Raw genomic sequence first — 18,574 nt, 5'->3', positions numbered from 1 at the left:
CACCTTCGTCTATATTTCCTACTCTCAGCTTAACCTCCCACTACAACATCATCCTACCTTCTACTTCTTTGCCCATGAACTCTGCATAGTAACTCTGGGGTTAACTGCTTCTGCTCTTAAGATGATCCCATCTCCCCTCACTTCTCTAAGAACACTACTCCAATAATTCTCTTCTTTCTCTCTTGCACCACCAAGTTATGCTTCTCCATTGGGTCTCTTCTGTCAACACATAAACATACCATTATTTCTTGAATTTTCATAAAAATTCTTGATTCTAATTTTTCTTCCAATTCCTACATCGCTTTTAAATAATCTCCTCAAAAGGCTTACTTTGTCTTACCACCTCAATTTCTTTCCATTCTACCAAAAACCACATAAAAAGATGTTCAACATTATTAGTCATTAGGGAAATGCAAATTAAAACCATGGTGAGCTACCAATTTATACCCACTAGGATGGTAATAATAATAATAATAATAATAATAATAATAATAATAATAAAACAGACAGAAGCAGGGTATGAGAATATTGGAACTTTCATACTTTATTGGTGAAATGTAAAATGGAAGAGCTACTTTGTAAAAGTCTAGCAGTTCTTCAAAATAATAAATATATATGTGACCTAGCAATTCTTATCTAGTTATATACTCAACAGAATCGAAATCGTATATTCACACAAATACCTGTACACAAATACAACAGCATTATTCATAATAGCCAAAAAGTGGAAACCACCTAAATGTCCATCAACTAATGAATGGGTTAATAAAACATATTACATCCACATAATTGAATATTATTCCGTAATAAAGAGGAATGAAGGATGGGATGGTCCAGGATGATGACAAGAGTAGGCAAACATTCCAGTTGCCACCTCTCAGGACCAAACTGGAGTTATAACTCCAGAAACCATATGTTGAAAAACATTATACTGGGTTAGCTTTGGAGAGAAGACTACAGTGAAGTAGGTGAATGTTGTTCCACTCACCTACTCCCAGGCTGAAACTGGAGTTATAACTAAATTTAAGAACAATCATCCTGAAAAACCAAGTCAGGACTAAATGAAGAAGAGTCTATAACCAAGGAGTCACAGAAGAAGCCACATTGAAACTGGTAGGAAGGGCAGACAAGAGAAAAGGTTGCCCTTCTGCTCCCATGAGTGGGGGCTAAGGCTCTGGAGGGACTCCAAGCTGCCAGGAAGGTTTGATAGGTGAGGATCTTAAGCTCCAGGATGGGCACCCCAGTCTAGAGCACCAGAGCCTAGAAGAGAGGCTCACATAGCATTTGGCAGTGAAAAGAGGAGATGTTTCTGTCTGTGAGAAAGAAATAGGAATTCTCAGAGATGCAGGCACCATCTTAAAGGGCAACACAGAAAATTTCATTTATAGCCACTTAACCTGGGCTACAGTAGAGGGCAGGCTGAGAGAACTAGAGTCACATAAGGAGAGTATGAATTTGGCAGCCCCGAAGAGAGACACGGTGTGGGACAGCCACCACATGTGCTATGCTGAATTGTTCTCCAATACAGCAGTCGCCGTCTTTCTTGGTGGAGCAGTCCCCTTCATGCAGCATCAACTTGGGGAAAAGCAATTGCCCCACCCTTGGCAATCTCTCTTGACCCATCCTACATAGATTGGGTCCTGCTGAGAAGTAAGCAGTCTTGGCCAGAAATTAGAAGGCTAAAAAGACTTAGGGAGCGACTCAGTTGTCTAGTGTTCAGACCAGAGCTATTATTCCCTCTACTTTCCTGAGAATATGACTTGTGCTTCTGCCCTATGAGAGATTCAATAGGAACTGTCCAGACTGTTGGCAGATGAAATTTCTGGGTTTCAGAGGCCACACCCAGTGGATTCCTAGTGGCCACACCCTAATGAGGTCTGTAAAAGAATTCAGGACAGACCAACACCTGGGGCCCCGGGGTCGGAAATTCACCCACCACCTTACCTGATGTCTGATTAACTCCAACCTCTATAATCTACCAGAGCTGTTTTCAGGGCACCAAGCCTGACAAGCAACTAGCAGACAGAGGCAGCATGAGATGGATCTGAAGTAACATTGGGTCTTTTGTTGATTTGCTCCCAGGCCTGGATCTGGTAAAAGCCTAGGAGTGCAGCTTGATCCTTCCATGTACACCAAGGCCCAACAGAGCTAACCACAAACTTTGGATTTCTTACAACTCCAAACCCCTTGCCGAGGGTGTCATAGGCAGTGTCTTACATTAGTCTATACCAGGTGCCCTCCTAAAAGGCCCAGAACCACACACCCAGTGGCCAGCTACAGACAACATCGGACTAGAACTGAACTCATATTACTAAGAGCATATCCAAATGGAGAGCTCATCAGGCACCAAAGCCAGCTGAGACAAATTCTATTTTCTATGGTCAGCACCTGCACAGTAGCTTGCATGCATTGGATGAAGTAGAACCTTATAGTCAGCTGACCCAAGTCCTGGATACCCTGCCACACTGGGCTAAGTTCCATTGGGGAATGGGTGAGAGGCTTAGAGCTCAGACATTCAGAATGTGTGTTCCATGGACCATATTGTTGGGACTTGTTGAGGGGCTTAGCCACCTCATGGGGAAAGGATCACAGACAGCCCCAGTGGAAAACTCTCTTAATCTTCCTTCCTGAGACCAGGGGCTCCTCAGCTGACAGAATTTCTGCAGAGGGAACTATAGGCCCCACCCAACCTGAACCTGCTGCTCACCTGTCTGGGAAGAAATAAATTGGAGTATCCAGCAGTGAATAAGGGATTAGGCTCTGGAGTTGAGGCCACTTTCCCTGTACTGAGCTCCTGACCAAGAGATACCCCAAGGAGGGGGTCCAACTAATGTTATTCTCCCAAACTGAGTGCCCTATCTCACCAAGCTTGCAACCTGTACAGGGGTTAATTGGGTGAGCCAGTCTGACCCAACTCTATAGTCTTTCCACAAAAAACTCTGTGGGAAGACCATGCAGCTATAAGAGGAAGTGGAGCAGCTACAAAGTGAAAGCAAATATTAAGGAACTTGGGTCCTTTTATGGAGCTTCTCTTAGTTCTAAGTAGAAGAAAGGTAATCTTTATACATATGTTGGCCCCTCCCACATACACCCAGGCACAGATAACACAGACACAAATAGTAAACAGAGTGGTAGCTCCAGACACGTAGCTCACAGTGAGTTACAAACAACGTCTGACATCAACCCATACCTGAACCCCACCCAAGAGGACCCAGAACCAACACAACCAGTGGTGGGTTGCAGACTGCACCAATGTTAAGCTTACAAGTCACACAAAAGACATGCTGAAAGGGGAGTCCAGCAGGCACCAGACCCTGCTGAGAATAACTACACAATCAAGGTTGACCCTTAGACCCAGTCAGCCTGAGGGGTTAATGCCACACACGAATGGGACAACAGCATTCAAGACTCATATGAATCATAGTAACAGGTTCCAAAATTGTGACAGAGAAGACAGACATTCCAACTGCCATCTCCCAGAACCAAATTAGATTACAATTTAATTTAAGAACAATCATCTTAAAAAACCAATTTTGGACTACAGAAAGAGGAGACTATAACCAAGGATCACAGAAGAAGCCACACTGAGACTGGTAGGAAGGGTGGAGATGCAGACAGGGTTGCCCCACTCCCAGGAGCAAGTGGTGGCTGAGGGTCCAGAGAGACTCTCACTGTGGGAGGGTCACCCAGAGAGGTGTGTGTGCTCAGCACCAGGTCCGGAGCCCCAGCCTAGAGCCCCAAAGCCTAGAAGAGGCACCCCGACAGCATTTGGCATTGAAATGACCAAGGTTTCTATTTGCGAGAAAGAGACTGAGCTCTCAGAGATGCAGGCTCTATTTTAAAGGGCCCACACAGAAAATCTCATTCACAGCCACTTACCTGGGGCTCTGGTGCAGGGAGAGCTGAAAGGACTGGAGTTATATGATGAGAGTGTAAAGATGGAGGCCCAGGAAGAAACACTGTGGGGGAAGGCTAATGGAACCCCTGTGCTGAGTCAATCTCCAATACTGCAGTTGCCATCTTTCTTGGGCAGAGTGTCCCCTCTGGGTGGCATCAGCCTGGAGAAAAGCAACAGTTCCACTCTCAGGAGTCTGTCCTACCCGAGTCATGGCGACAGGTTGTTCTGAGCGGTGAGGAAGCAGGGGGTGTGTCAGTGGCTCAGTTTTCTGGTGTTGAGACTGGAGCTTTCCTCCACATGCTCCCAACTCTAAGACTGGTGCTTCCACCTCACGGGAGACTCAGTATAAAATGTCCAAACTGCAGGCAGACCACGCCTCTGGGTCTCAGAGGCCACACCCTACTGAGGTTTATGAAAAAAGTCTAGACAGACTGACACCTGGGGCCGAGAGGCGAAGCCACACCCACCACCCTTTGTAATCCCTGAATTGCTGCAGGTGCTAGACTATAGCCAGGTTTTTTTCAGCAGCTAAGCCCAACAAGCAGTGAGATGACGGAGGAAACTTGGTCTTATAAGTCAACCTTCTCCCAGGCCCAGTGCGATTAAAAGCCAGCCTAGGAGTGCAGCTTGGTATTTCCATGTACACCTGGTCCTAGCAGAGGCAGCCACAAACTCTGGATTGCTTATAGCTCAAAGAAGGTTGCTGAGGGCCAGTCACAGGCAGTGTCTCCCACTGGTCTGCTCCAGGTTCCTGCCAGGGAGGCCCAGGGTTGGCATATCCATGGCTCGGCTGTAGAAAGCATCAGTTCATGAGCTAACAACCCTTGCTAGAGTGGTATCCTAAAGAAAGGCTCCTCACACCTGGTCCAGCTGAGGCAAGTTCCACTCTTTGTGATCAGCACTGACACAGAGGCTCATGTGCATTGGATAGGGTGGAACTTCATAGTCAGCAGGACTGGGCACTGGATATCCTGCCCTGCTGGGCTAGATTCGAAAAGGGAAGGGAGAGAGGCTTAGAGCATGGATATTTAACACAAGGATCCCTGTGAGTCTATTGTTGGATCTGGTCAAGGGGCTTAGCCACTTTTGGGGGGGGGGGGCGCAGTCAGCCCCAGGAGATGACTCTCTCAGTCTTCCTTCCTGAGTCCAGGGTCTCACTTGCTGAAAGAACTTTTGCAGAGGGGACTGTTGGCCACACTTGGTCTGAACCTGCTGCTCACCTTGATGGGGAGAAATAAAATTTGAGTATCCAGCAGTGGCTGAAGAATTAAGCTCTGGAATAGGGGCCACATTTGCATACTGAGCTCCTGACCAAGAGACCCCATAGTATGGGTCCCACTAACATTGTATTCACAACCTCTGCTGCTCTAACCCACCAAGCATGCAACCTGGAAAGGAGTTGGTTGAGTGAAGCCAGTCTGAAGATTCTGTGGGAAGACCAGGCAGCCTCAAGAGGAGGAGGAGGAGCTGAAAAGTGGAGACAAATCTTACAGAGTTTGGGGCTTTTACAGAGATGCTGTCATCTCTAAGCAGGAAGAAGTCTCCTCTAACAAAGGTTGGCCCCTCCCACACTACCCAGGCAAAGAAAATGCAGACACAAACTGTGAAAAGTGCAGTAGCAGCAGACAGGTAGCCCAAACAACAGTTGACACAAATCCAAAAAGATTGAGGGATATTACAACTGGTAGTGGGTGGCAGACAATACCAATCCTAGACTCAGCTATCTACACAAGCAGCATGCTCAAAGGTGGAGTCTAGCAGGCATAAATAAAAAGCTTCCCAGAGACAGTAGAGAATAAGTACACTCAATAGAACAGACATTGCATAGAATATATAATACACATGATCAAGGTTTACCCTTAGAACCAGCCAGCCTGAAGGGATAACCATAGCCACAAAAGGATCAACTGCATCTAATACTCACATACAACAATAGGGAAAATAGTACCCTCAAGAAGCATTCTTAGAACAAGAAAAACAGGTGGCCTGGAGGTCAGTACCACCAAGTCCATCTTCTCCATAAAGACACCACAAAAATGTCAAATTCAGACACTGATACCTAATACAAAGACAAAATTGAAAGATAGAGAAATGCAACCCAAATGAATAAACGAGAAATAACCAGAAAAAAAACTGAATGAGATGGAAGTAACCATATTACCAGATGCAGAGATTAAAATAATGGTTTTTAGGATACTCAAGGATCTCAGAACAACAATGGATGGACATAATGAGCACCTAAATCAGGGGTCACCAAACTTTTTACACAGGGGGCCAGTTCACTGTCCCTCAGACCATTGGAGGACCAGACTATAAAAAAACTATGAACAAACCCCTATGCACACTGCACATATCTTATTTTAAAGTAAAAAACAAAATGGAAACAAATACAATATTTAAAATAAAGAACAAGTAAATTTAAATCAATAAACTGACCAGTATTTCAATGGGAACCATGCTCCTCTCACTGACCACCAATGAAAGAGGTGCCCCTTCTGGAAGTGTGGTGGGGGCTGGATAAATGGCCTCAGGGAGCCGCATTTGGCCCACAGGCCATAGTTTGGGGAACCCTGACCTAAATATACAACAAGCATCAAAAATGACATTGAAATCATTAAAAATAACCAGTCAGAAATGACAAATACAGAAATGAACACTGCACTAGAAGGGATCAACAGCAGTCTGGATGATGCAGAGAATTGCAACAATGATTTAGAGCATAAGATAAATGAAAGCACAGAAGCAGAGCAGCAACAAGAAAAGAGGATTAAGACTGAGGAAACAGTAAAAGAGCTCTGTGCAACATGAAGAGAAACAATATCTGCATAATAGGGGTTCCTAAAGGAGATGAGAACAAACAAGTAATAGAGAACCTGTTTGAAAAAATTACAGCTGAAAACTTCTCTAAATTGATGAAGGAAAAAGTTACACAAGTTCAAGAAGCACAGAGGGTCTCATTAAAGAGGAACTCAAGGAGGCCTATACCAAGACACATCATAATTAAAGGGCCAAAGTTAAGAGACAAAGAAGGAATGCTAAAAGCTGCAAAAAAAAAAAGCAGTTAATTACCTACAGAGGAGCCCCCATAAGGATGACATCTGACTTCTCAACAGAAACACTTGAGGTCAGAAGGGATTGGCAAGAAATATTCAAAGTGATACAAAACAAGAACCTACAAGCAACACTTCTTTGCCCAGCAAAATTATTGTTTAAAATTGACATAGAAATAAAAAGCTTTCCAGACAAAAAAAAAAAAAAAAAAAACAACAACAACTCAAGGAATTCATTATAACCAAACCAGTACTTCAAGAAATGTTAAGGGGCCTACTGTAAAAAGAGTAAAAGAAAAAGAAATCTAGAAAAAGAGGATTGTAGATTTAAAGAATAAAATGGCAATAAATAAACACATATCAATAATAACCTTAAATGTAAATGGATTAAATGCTCCAATCAAAAGACATAGGGTAGCTGCATGGATAAGAAAACAGGACCCAGCCTGACCAGGTGGTGGCGCAGTGAATAGAGCATCGGACTGGGATGCGGAAGGATCCGGGTTCGAGACCCCGAGGTCCCCAGCTTGAGCACGGGCTCATCTGGTTTGAGCAAAAGCTCACCAGCTTGGACCCAAGGTTGCTGGCTACAGCAAGGAGTTACTCGGTCTGCTGAAGGCCCGCGGTCAGGGCACATATGAGAAAGCAATCAATGAACAACTAAGGTGTCGCAACGAAAAACTAATGATTGATGCTTCTCATCTCTCTGTTCCTGTCTGTCTGTCCCTGTCTATCCCTCTCTCTGACTCTCTCTCTGTTTCTGTAAAAATAAATAAATAAATAAATAAATAAATAAATAAAAAGAAAACAGGACCCATACATATGCTATCTACAAGAGATCCACTTCAGAACAAAAGATACACATAGACAGGAAGTGAAGGGATGGAAATAAGTATTTCATGCAAATGGAAATGAAAAAAAAGCTGGGGTAGGAAACTTATAATGACAAAATAGCCTTTAACATAAAGGCTACAGTAAGAGATAAAGAAGGTCACTACATAATGATAAAGGAAACAATGATAAAGGGAGGAATCTAACAGTAGGATATAACTATTGTAAATATCTATGCACCTAATATAGGAGCACATAAATATATAAAGCAAATTTTGATGAACATAAAGGGTGAGATCAACAGCAATACTATAATAGTAGGAGATTTTAATACCCTACTAACATCAATGGATAGATACTCCAGAAAGAAAATTAACAAAGAAACAGCGACCTTAAATGACACACTAGAACAACTGGATTTAATAGATATCTTCAGAACCTTTCTCTGAAAAGCAGCAGAATATACATTCTTCTTAAGTGCTCATGGTACATTCTCTAGAGTAGACCACATGTTAGTAGACCACACAAAACAAGTCTCAATAAATTGAAGAAGACTGAAATCATACCAAGCATCTTCTTTGATCACAGTGGCATGAAATTAAAAGTCAACTACAATAAAAAAACTGAAAAACATTCACACACTTGTAGGCTAAATACCATGTTATTAAATAACAAATGGGTTAACAATGAGATCAAGAAAGAAATAAAAAATTTTCTTGAAACAAACAAAAATGAACATATAACAACTCAAAATTTATGGGACACAGAAGAAGCAGTCCTGAGAGGGAAATTCATAGCACTACAGGCATGCCTTAAGAAGGAAGAAAAAGCTCTAATAAACAACTTAATCCTGCATCTAAAAGAACTAGAAAAAAACCAACAAATAGAGCCCAAAGGAAATAGAAGGGAGGAAATAATAAATATCAGAGCAGAAATAAATGACATAGAGGCTAAAGAAAAACAATACAAAAGATCAATGAAACTAACAGCTGGTTCTTTGAAAATATAAACAAGATTGACAAACCTTTAACCAGACTCATCAAGAAAAAAAGAGAGAGACTCAAATAAATAAAATTAGAAATGAAAATGGAGAAGTAACAACTGACACCACAGAAATACAAAGGATTGTAAGAAAATACAGTGAAGATCTATATGCCCAAAAATTGGACAACCTAAGTGAAATGGATAAATTTCTAGAAACATACAATCTTCCAAGACTCAATCTGAAAGAATCAGAAAACCTATATACAGACCAATTACAACAAATGAAATTAAAAGTTTTCAAAAAACCCCAACAAACAAAAGTCCTGGACGGGATGGTTTCATAGGAAAATTTACCAAATATTCAGAGAAGAACTAACACATATCTTTCACAAACATTTCAAAAAATTCAAGAGTAGGGAACACTTCCAAGCTCCTTTTATGAGGCAAGCCTTATTCTCATTCCAAAACCAGGTAAAGACATTATAAAGAAAAAAAAAAGTATAGAATAATATCCCTGATGAACATAGATGCTAAAATTCTCAACAAAATATTAGCAAACCAAATCCGGCAATACATTAAAAATGTCATATATCATAATCAAGCAGGATTTATTCTGGGGAGACAAGGCTGATACAATCATCGCAAATCAATACATGTGATTCATCACATAAACAAAAGGAAAGATAAAACTCAGGATTATATCAATAAATGCAAAAAAAATACTTGATAAAATTCAGCACCCATTTATGATCAAAACTCTCAGCAAAATGAGAATACAGGGAACATAATAAAGGCCATCTATAACAAACCAACAGACAACATCGTACTCAAAGGACAAAAAGTAAAATCAATCCACTTAAGGTCAGGAACAAGGCAGGGGTACTCCCTTTCATCACTCTTATTTAACATATTGTAGTTCTAGAAGGCCTAGCCACAGCAATCAGACAAGAAGAAAAAATAAAAGCCATCCAAATTGGAAAAGAAATAAAACTATCATTATTTGCTGATGACATAATACTGTATATAGGAAACCCTAAAGTCTTGGTCAAAAACACTACTAGACCTGATAAATAAATTCGGCAAAGTGGCAGAATATAAAATTAATATTCATGAATCAGTGGCATTTTTATACACCAACAATAAACTGTCTGAAAGAGAAATTAAGGAAACAATCCTCCTCACTATTGCAACAACAACAAAAACATTACCTAGAAGTAAATTTAACCAAGGAGGTAAAAGACTTGTACTCAGAAAATTATAAGACATTGAAAAAAGAAATCAAGAAAGATACAGACAAGTGGAAGCATATAATGGGTTTATGGATAGGAAGTATGAACATCATTAAAATGTCTATATTACCCAAAGCAATTTATAGATTCAATGCAATTCTTATTCAAAGACCAATGGTATACTTCAAAGATATAGAACAAATATTCCAAAAATTTATATGGAACAAAAAAGAACATGAATAGCCTCAGGAATCTTGAAAATGAAGAATAAAGTGAGAGGTATCACACTTCCTGATATCAAGTTATACTGCAAGTCCATTGTACTCAAAACAGCCTGGCACTGGCATAAGAACAGGCATACAGATCAATGGAACAGAAAAAAACCCCAGAAATAAACCCACGCCTTCAGGGTCAATTGGTATTTGACAAAGGAGGTAAGAGCATACAGTGGAGTAAAGACAGTCTCTTTAATAAATGGTGTTAGAAAAATTGGACAGGTAGCCCTGGCCGGTTGGCTCAGTGGTAGAGCGTCAGCCTGGCGTGCGGGGAACCCGGGTTCGGTTCCCCGCCAGGGCACATAGGAGAAGGGCCCATTTGCTTCTCCACCCCCCCTCCTTCCTCTCTGTCTCTCTCTTCCCCTCCCACAGCCGAGGCTCCATTGGAGCAAAGATGGCCCAGGCGCTGGGGATGGCTCCTTGGCCTCTGCCCCAGGCGCTAGAGTGGCTCTGGTCGTGGCAGAGCGATGCCCCAGAGGGGCAGAGCATCGCCCCCTGGTGGGCAGAGCGTCGCCCCTGGTGAGCGTGCCAGGTGGATCCCAGTCGGGCGCATGCAGGAGTCTGTCTGACCGTCTCTCCCCATTTCCAGCTTCAGAAAAAAATACAAAAAGAAAAAAAAGAAAAATTGGACAGGTACATGCAAAAAAATAAAACTAGATCATCAACTTCAATTATTCACAAAAATAAACTCAAAATGGATAAAAGACTTAAATGTAAGTAATGAAACCATAAACATCTTGGAAGAAAACTTAGGCAGTAAACTATCCAAATCTCTCATAGTAGTATTTTTGCTGCTTTATCTCCACAGGCAAGTGAAATAAAGGACAAAATAAAGAAATGGGACTATTTCAAATTTAAAAGCTTTTGTACAGCAAAAGACATCATAAACAGAATAAAAAGACAACCCACACAATGGGAGAACATATTTGCCAATACGTTTGATAAGAGATTAATAACCAAAATTTATAAAGAACTCAACACCAGGAAGGTAAACAATCCAATTAACAAATGGGCAAAAGAACTGAATAGACACTTCTCCAAACAGGACATACAAATAGCCAATAAGCATATGAAAAAAATGTTCAATGTCATTAATCATCAGAGAAATGCAAATTAAAACCACAATGGATACCACCTCACACCTGTCAGAATGGCACTCATTAATGAAATGACAGACAATAAGTGCGGTAGAGGGTGTGGAGAAAAGGGACCCCTCCTGCACTGCTGGTGGGAATGCAGACTTGTGCAGCCACTGTGGAAAATAGTACAAAGTTTCCTCAAAAAATTAAAAATGGAACTGACTTTTGACCCAGCTATCCCACCTTTAGGAATATATCCTAAGAACACCAAATCACTGATTCAAAAGAAGATATGCACCCCATGTTTATTGTAGCATTGTTATAATAGCCGAGATCTGAAGACAGCCCAAGTGTTCATCAGTGGACAAGTGGATTACAAAGCAGCGGTACATATGCACAATGAAATACTACACAGCCATGAAAAAGAAGAAAATCTTACCTTTTGTGGTGGCATGGATGGACCTGGAGATTATTATGCTAAGTGAAATAAGCCAGGCAAAAAAAGACAAATATCATATGATCTCACTTATATGTGAAATCTAATGAACAAAGTGTACTGAGGAACAGAAAAGAAGCAGAGGCTAGGTCACAGAAAGCAGAGGGACAGCTATCAGAGGGAAGGATGATGAGGGAATGAGGTCAGAGAAGGTGAAGGAATTAGTAAAATTATATATACATAACACATAGATACAGATAACAGGACAGAACAGAAAATCCCAAAGGGAAGGGGGAGGTAGAGGGAGATTGGCAAACATGGGGGTTATGGAAGACAAGAACGTGGGGGTGAGGAAGTTATATTGAATGGGACACTTGTTTCCAGGTTAAAACAATAAATTAAAATCGAATTAAAAAAATTTTAATTTCTCACATACAACAGGAGGATAAACATAACCCTCAAGAAACATTCTTCCTAGCTGTGGTAGCACAGTGGCTAGACTGTTGACTAGGGACACTGAGGTCACTGGTTTGAAATCTTGGGCTTGCCTGGTCAAGGCATATACATACAACAAGCAATCATTGAACAACTAAATTGAAGCAACTATGAGTTGATATTTTTCATTTCTCCTACCACTCCTTTCTCTGTAAAATCAGATCATTTTAAAAAAAGAAAAAAAATGAAAGAAAGAAGAAAAGAAAGAAAGTATTCCTAGAACAAGGAGCTCAGGTGACCTGGAGGTTAGTACCAATGAGTCCCCCTTCCTCATAAAAATATCACAACAAATTTGGGAGTAAGAGCAGAGCAACTTAACATACAGAAAAAATGGTCAGATACAGAAACACACCCCAAATGAAGCAACAAGAGAAATCACCTGAAAAAGAATTAAATAAAAAGAAAGCAAAAAACCTACCAAACTGGAGTTTAAAATAATGATTATTAGGATGCTTAAGAATCTTAAAGTAAAAATTATATCATATCAGTGAGAATTAAAACAAAGAGATAGAGGCATTAAAAAAACATTGAAACCATAAAAAGTCATAAATGGCAAATGCAATATCTGAAATGAAGACTACATTAGAAGAATTCAATAGCAGGTTGTATGAAGAATAGGATCAAATCAGTGATTTAGCACACAACAGAGAAACAAAAAATAAATGAATGAAGAGAGAAAGAAAGAAGAAGAGTCTCAAGAAGGCTGAGGGAACATAAGAGACATCTGCAACAACATCAAGAGAAACAACATCTGCATCATAAGGATTCCTGAAGAAGAGAACCAACAAGAGACAGAGAACTTGATTACAAATAACAGCTGATACCAACCCAAGAAGACCTAGAAATAACACAACTGAAAATTGGAGGCTGACAACACCAAACCTAGATTCAACCAGCCCTACAAACAACACACCCAAACACACAGACATAATGAGAAGACAGAGAAGTGCAATCCAAATGAACCACAAGAGAAATCTCCAGAAAAGGAACTGAATGACATGGAAATATCCAAACTGCTGGATGCAGAGTTTAGAATGATTGTTAGGATGCTTAGAGATCTTAGAACAACAAAGGATGGTCATTACGAACACCTAAATAAAGAGATAACAATATAAAAAAAACCACCTTGAAATATTAAAAAATAACCAGTCAGAGGTGACAAATACAATATCAGAAATGAAGAACACAATGAAAAGAATTAAAAGCAGGATGAATGAAGCTGAGGATTGAATCAGCGAGCTGGAGGACAAGATGAACAAAGGCACAAAAGCAGAGCATAAAAAAGAAAAGAGATTCAAAAAGTCTGAGCAAACTCTGAGAGAGCTCTCTGACAACATGAAGTGAAATAACATCTGCAACATAGGGGTTCCTGAAAAAGAAGAGAAAGAACAAGGGATAGAAAATTTATTCAATCAAATCATAGCTGAAAACTTCCCTAAATTAATGCAAGAAAGGGTCTCACAAGTTGAAGAAGCACAGAGAATTCCATTAAAGAGAAACCCAAAAAGACCTACTCCAAGACACATCATAATTAAAATGCCAAAGCTAAGCGATAAAGAAAAAATATTCAAAGCTACTAGAGAAAAGAAGGCTATCACCTACAAAAGAGCCCCCCATAAGGATGACATCCACCTTCTCAACAGAAACACTTGAGGCCAGAAGGGAATGGCAAGAAATATTCAAAGTAATGCAGAACAAGAGCCTACAACCAAGACTACTTTATCCAGCAAGGCTATTATTTAAAATTGAAGGAGAAATAAAAAGCTTCCCAGACCAAAAAAAAAACCAACTCAAGGAATTCATTATAACCAAACCAATACTGCAGGAAATGTTAAGGGGCCTGTTGTTAACAGATCAAAGGAGAAAAAGAATATAGCAAAAGGGCAATACAGCTTTAAAGAATAAAATGGCAATAAACAATTACATATCAATAATAACCTTAAATGTAAATGGTTTAAATGATACAATCAAAAGACATAGGGTAGCCGCTTGGATAAGAAAACAGGGCCCATACATATGCTGTCTACAAGAGACACACCTTAAAACAAAAGATGCACATAGACTGAAGGTAAAAGGATGGAAAAAAATATTTCATGCAAATGGAAATGAAAAAAAAAAAGCTGGGGTAGCAATACTTATATCAGAAAAAATGGACTTTAAAACAAAGACTATACTAAGAGATAAAGAAGGCCACTACATAATGATAAAGGAAGCAATCCAACAGGAAGATATAACCATCATAAATATCTACGCACCTGATATAGGAGCACCTAAATATATAAAGCAGACTTTAATGGATAAAAAGGGTGAGATCAACAGCAATACTATAATAGTAGGGGATTTCAATACCCCGCTAACATCACCTGATAGATCCTCAAGAAAGAAAATTAACAAAGAAACAGCAGACTTAAAGGACACACTAGGTCAGGGGTCCCCAAACTTTTTACTCAGGGGGCCAGTTCACTGTCCCTCAGACCGTTAAAGGGCCAGACTATAAAAAAAAACTATGAACAATTCACTATGCACACTGCACATATCTTATTTTAAAGTAAAAAAAAAAAAAAACGGGATAAATACAATATTTAAAATAAAGAACAAGTAAATTTAAATCAACAAACTGACCAGTATTGCAATGGAAACTATGGGCCTTCTTTGGCTAATGAGATGGTCAATGTCTGGTTTCATATTTGTCACTGATAGCTGTAACAAGTGATATGACATGCTCCCGAAGCCGTGACACATACATCCCGCGTCATTGGAAGTAGTACTGTACATGAGCGATGCTGCACTTTGCAGCACTGCCACATACAGTACTCCAATAGCACAGATGCATCCTGTGCTCCTCTCACTGACCACCAATGAAAGATGTACCCCTTCCAGAAGTGCAGCGGGGGCTGGATAAATGGCCTCAGGGGGCCGCATGCGGCCTGCGTGCCATAGTTTGGGGACACCTGTACTAGATCAATTTGATTTAATAGATATCTTTAGAATCTTTCTCCCTAAGGCAGCAGAATATACATTCTTTTCAAGTGCTCATGGTACATTCTCTAAGATAGACCACATGTTAGGACACAAGAGCAATCTCAACAAATTTAAGAAGATTGAAATCATATCAAGCATTTTCTCTGATCACAATGGCATGAAACTAGAAATCAACCACAACAGAAAAACGGAAAAATACTTAAACTCATGGAAGCTAAATAGCATGTTATTAAATAACGAATTGGTTAACAATAAAATCAAAGAAGAAATTTAAAAATTCCTAGAAAGAAAGGATAATGAACAAACAACAACTCAAAATTTATGAAACAGAGCAAAAGCAGTCCTGAGAGGAAAGTTCATAGCACTAGAAGCATTCCTTAAGAAGTTTGAAAAAGCTCAAATAAACAACCTAACCCTTCATCTAAAAGAACTAAAAAAAGAACCACAAGTGAGGCCAGAGGTAGTAGAAGGAAGGAAATAATAAAGATCAGAATGGAAATAAATGACATAGAGGGTAAAGAAACAATACAGAGGATCAATGAAACCAAGAGCTGGTTCTTTGAAAGGGTAAACAAGATTGATGAACCTTTAAGCAGACTCACAAAGAAAAGAAGAAAGGGGACTCAAATAAATAAAATTAGAAATGAGAGTGGAGAAATAACAACCGACACAACAGAAATACAAAATATTGTAAGAAAATACTGTAAAGAACTGTATGCAAAAAAATTAAACAACCTAGGTAAAATGGACACATTACTTGAATCAAATAATCTTTCAAAAGCAATCTGGAAGAACCAGAAAACCTAAACAGACCAATTACAACAAAAGAGATCAAAACAGTTATCAAAAAGCTCCCAAAAAACAAAACTCCTGGGCCTGATGGTTTCACTGGTGAATTCTACCAAACATTCAAAGAAGAACTAACTCCTATCCTTCGCAAGCTATTTCAAAAAATTCAGAAGGAAGAAACATGTCCAAGTTCCTTTTATGAGGGGAGCATAATTCTGATTCCAAAACTAGGTAAAGACAACACAAAGAAAGAAAATTATAGGCCAATATTCCTGATGAATTTAGATGTTAAAATCCAAAACAAAATATTAGCAAACTGGATCCAGCAATACATGAAAAAAATCATGCATCATGATCAAGTGGGATTTATTCTGTAGAGGCAAGGCTGGTACAACATTCATAAATCAATTAATGTGATTCACCACATAAACAAAAGGAAGGAGAAAAACCACATGATAATTTCAATAGATGCAGGAAAAGCATTTGATAAAATCCAGCACCCATTCATGATCAAAACTCTCAACAACGTGGGAATACAGGGGACATACCTCAACATGATAAAGGCCATCTATTACAAAATCACAGCCAACATTATAATTAATGTACAAAAATTAAAAGCAATTCCCCTAAAATCAGGAACAAGGCAGGGGTGGCCCCTTTCACCCCTCTTATTCAACATAGTACTGGAAGTCCTAGCTACAGCAATCAGACAAGAAGAAGAAATAAAACACATCCAAATTGGAAAAGAAGAAGTAAAACTATCATTATTTGAAGTTGATATGATACTGTATATAGAAAACCCTAAAGTCTAAGTCAAAAAACTACTGGACATAATAAACGAATTCAGCAAGGTGGCAGGATATAAAATTAATACTCATAAATCAGAGGCATTTTTATATACAAACAATGAACTGTCAGAAAGAGAAATTAAAGAAACAATCCCCTTCACTATTGCAACAACAAAAAAAATAAAGTATCTAGGAGTAAATTTAACCAAGAAGGTTAAAGACTTGTACTCAGAAAATTATAAAACACTGATAAAAGAAATCAAGGAAGACATAAAAAAATGGAAACATATACTGTGCTCATGGTTAGGAAGAATAATTATAATTAAAATGTCTATATTACCCAAAGCAATTTATAAATTCAATGCAATACCAATTAAAATGTCAGTGACATACTTCAAAGATAGAGAACACATATTCCAAAAATTTATACAAAACCAAAAAAGAACACGAATAGCCTCAGCAATCTTGAAAAAGAAGAAGAAAGTGGGAGGTATCACACTTCCTGATATCAAGTTATACTACAAGGCCTTTGTACTCAAAACAACTTGGTACTGGCATAAGAACAGACATATAGATCAATGGGACAGAACAGAGAACCCAGAAATAAACCCACATCTTTATGGACAATTGATATTTGACAAAGGAGGTAAGAGCATACAGTGGAGTAAAGACAGTCTCTTTAACAAATGGTGTTGGGAAAATTGGACAGCTATCTGCAAAAAAATGAAACTAGAACTCCAACTTACACCATGCACAAAAATAAACTCAAAATGGATAAAGGACTTAAATGTAAATCATGAAACCATAAGCATCCTAGAAGAAAACATAGGCAGTAAGCTCACCAACATCTATCGCAGCAATATCTTTGCTGAATTATCTCCACAGGCAACTGAAATAAAAGACAGGATAAACAAATGGGACTATATCAAATTAAAAAGCTTTTGCACAGCTAAAGACAATATGAACAGAATAAAAAGACAAACTACACAATGGGAGAACATATTTGACAATACATCTGATAAGGGATTAATAACCCAAATTTATAAAGAACTTGTAAAACTCAACACCAGGAAGATACATAATTCAATCAAAAAAGGGGCAAAAGAAATGAATGACACTTCTCCAAAGAGAACATACAGATGGCCAATAGACACATGAAAAAATATTCAACATCACTAATCATTAGAGAAATGCAAATTAAAACCACAATGAGATACCACCTCACACCAGTCAGAATGAAACTCATTGACAAAACAACACACTATAGGTGCTGACGAGGATGTGGAGAAAGGGGAACCCTCCTGCACTGCTGGTGGGAATGCAGACTAGTGCAGCCATTGTGGAAAACAGTATGGAGATTCCTCAAAATATTAAAAATGGAACTGCCCTTGACCCAGCTATCCCACTTATAGGAATATATTCCCAGGACACCATATCACCAATTGAAAAAAAGAAATGCACCCCCATGTTTATGGCAACATTGTTCACAATAGCAAAGATCTAGAAACAGCCCAAGTGTCCATCAGTGGACAAGTGGATTAGAAAGCAGTGGTACATATATACAATGCAATACTATGGGGCTATGAAAAAGAAGAAAATATTACCTTTTGCAACAATGTGGAGGGACTTGGAAACTATTATGTTGAATGAAATAAGCCAGGCAGAGAAAGAAAAATATCATATGGCCTCACTCATTTGAGGAATCCAAGGAATTAAGAGAACTGAGGAACAGAATTGA

The 18,574-nt window shown here is 39.2% G+C and overlaps 1 protein-coding gene across 1 annotated transcript in view; it reads right to left on the bottom strand.

Moving 5' to 3' along the window:
* Window positions 1–18,574, bottom strand: part of NUP58 (nucleoporin 58) — a 110,346-nt gene that overhangs the window by 10,757 nt on the left and 81,015 nt on the right. The gene's annotated exons all lie outside the window — the stretch shown is intronic.

This window comes from Saccopteryx leptura, chromosome 2, assembly GCF_036850995.1.
Source record: "Saccopteryx leptura isolate mSacLep1 chromosome 2, mSacLep1_pri_phased_curated, whole genome shotgun sequence".
NCBI lineage: Eukaryota > Metazoa > Chordata > Mammalia > Chiroptera > Emballonuridae > Saccopteryx > Saccopteryx leptura.
This window is presented reverse-complemented; position numbering and strand designations above follow the sequence as displayed.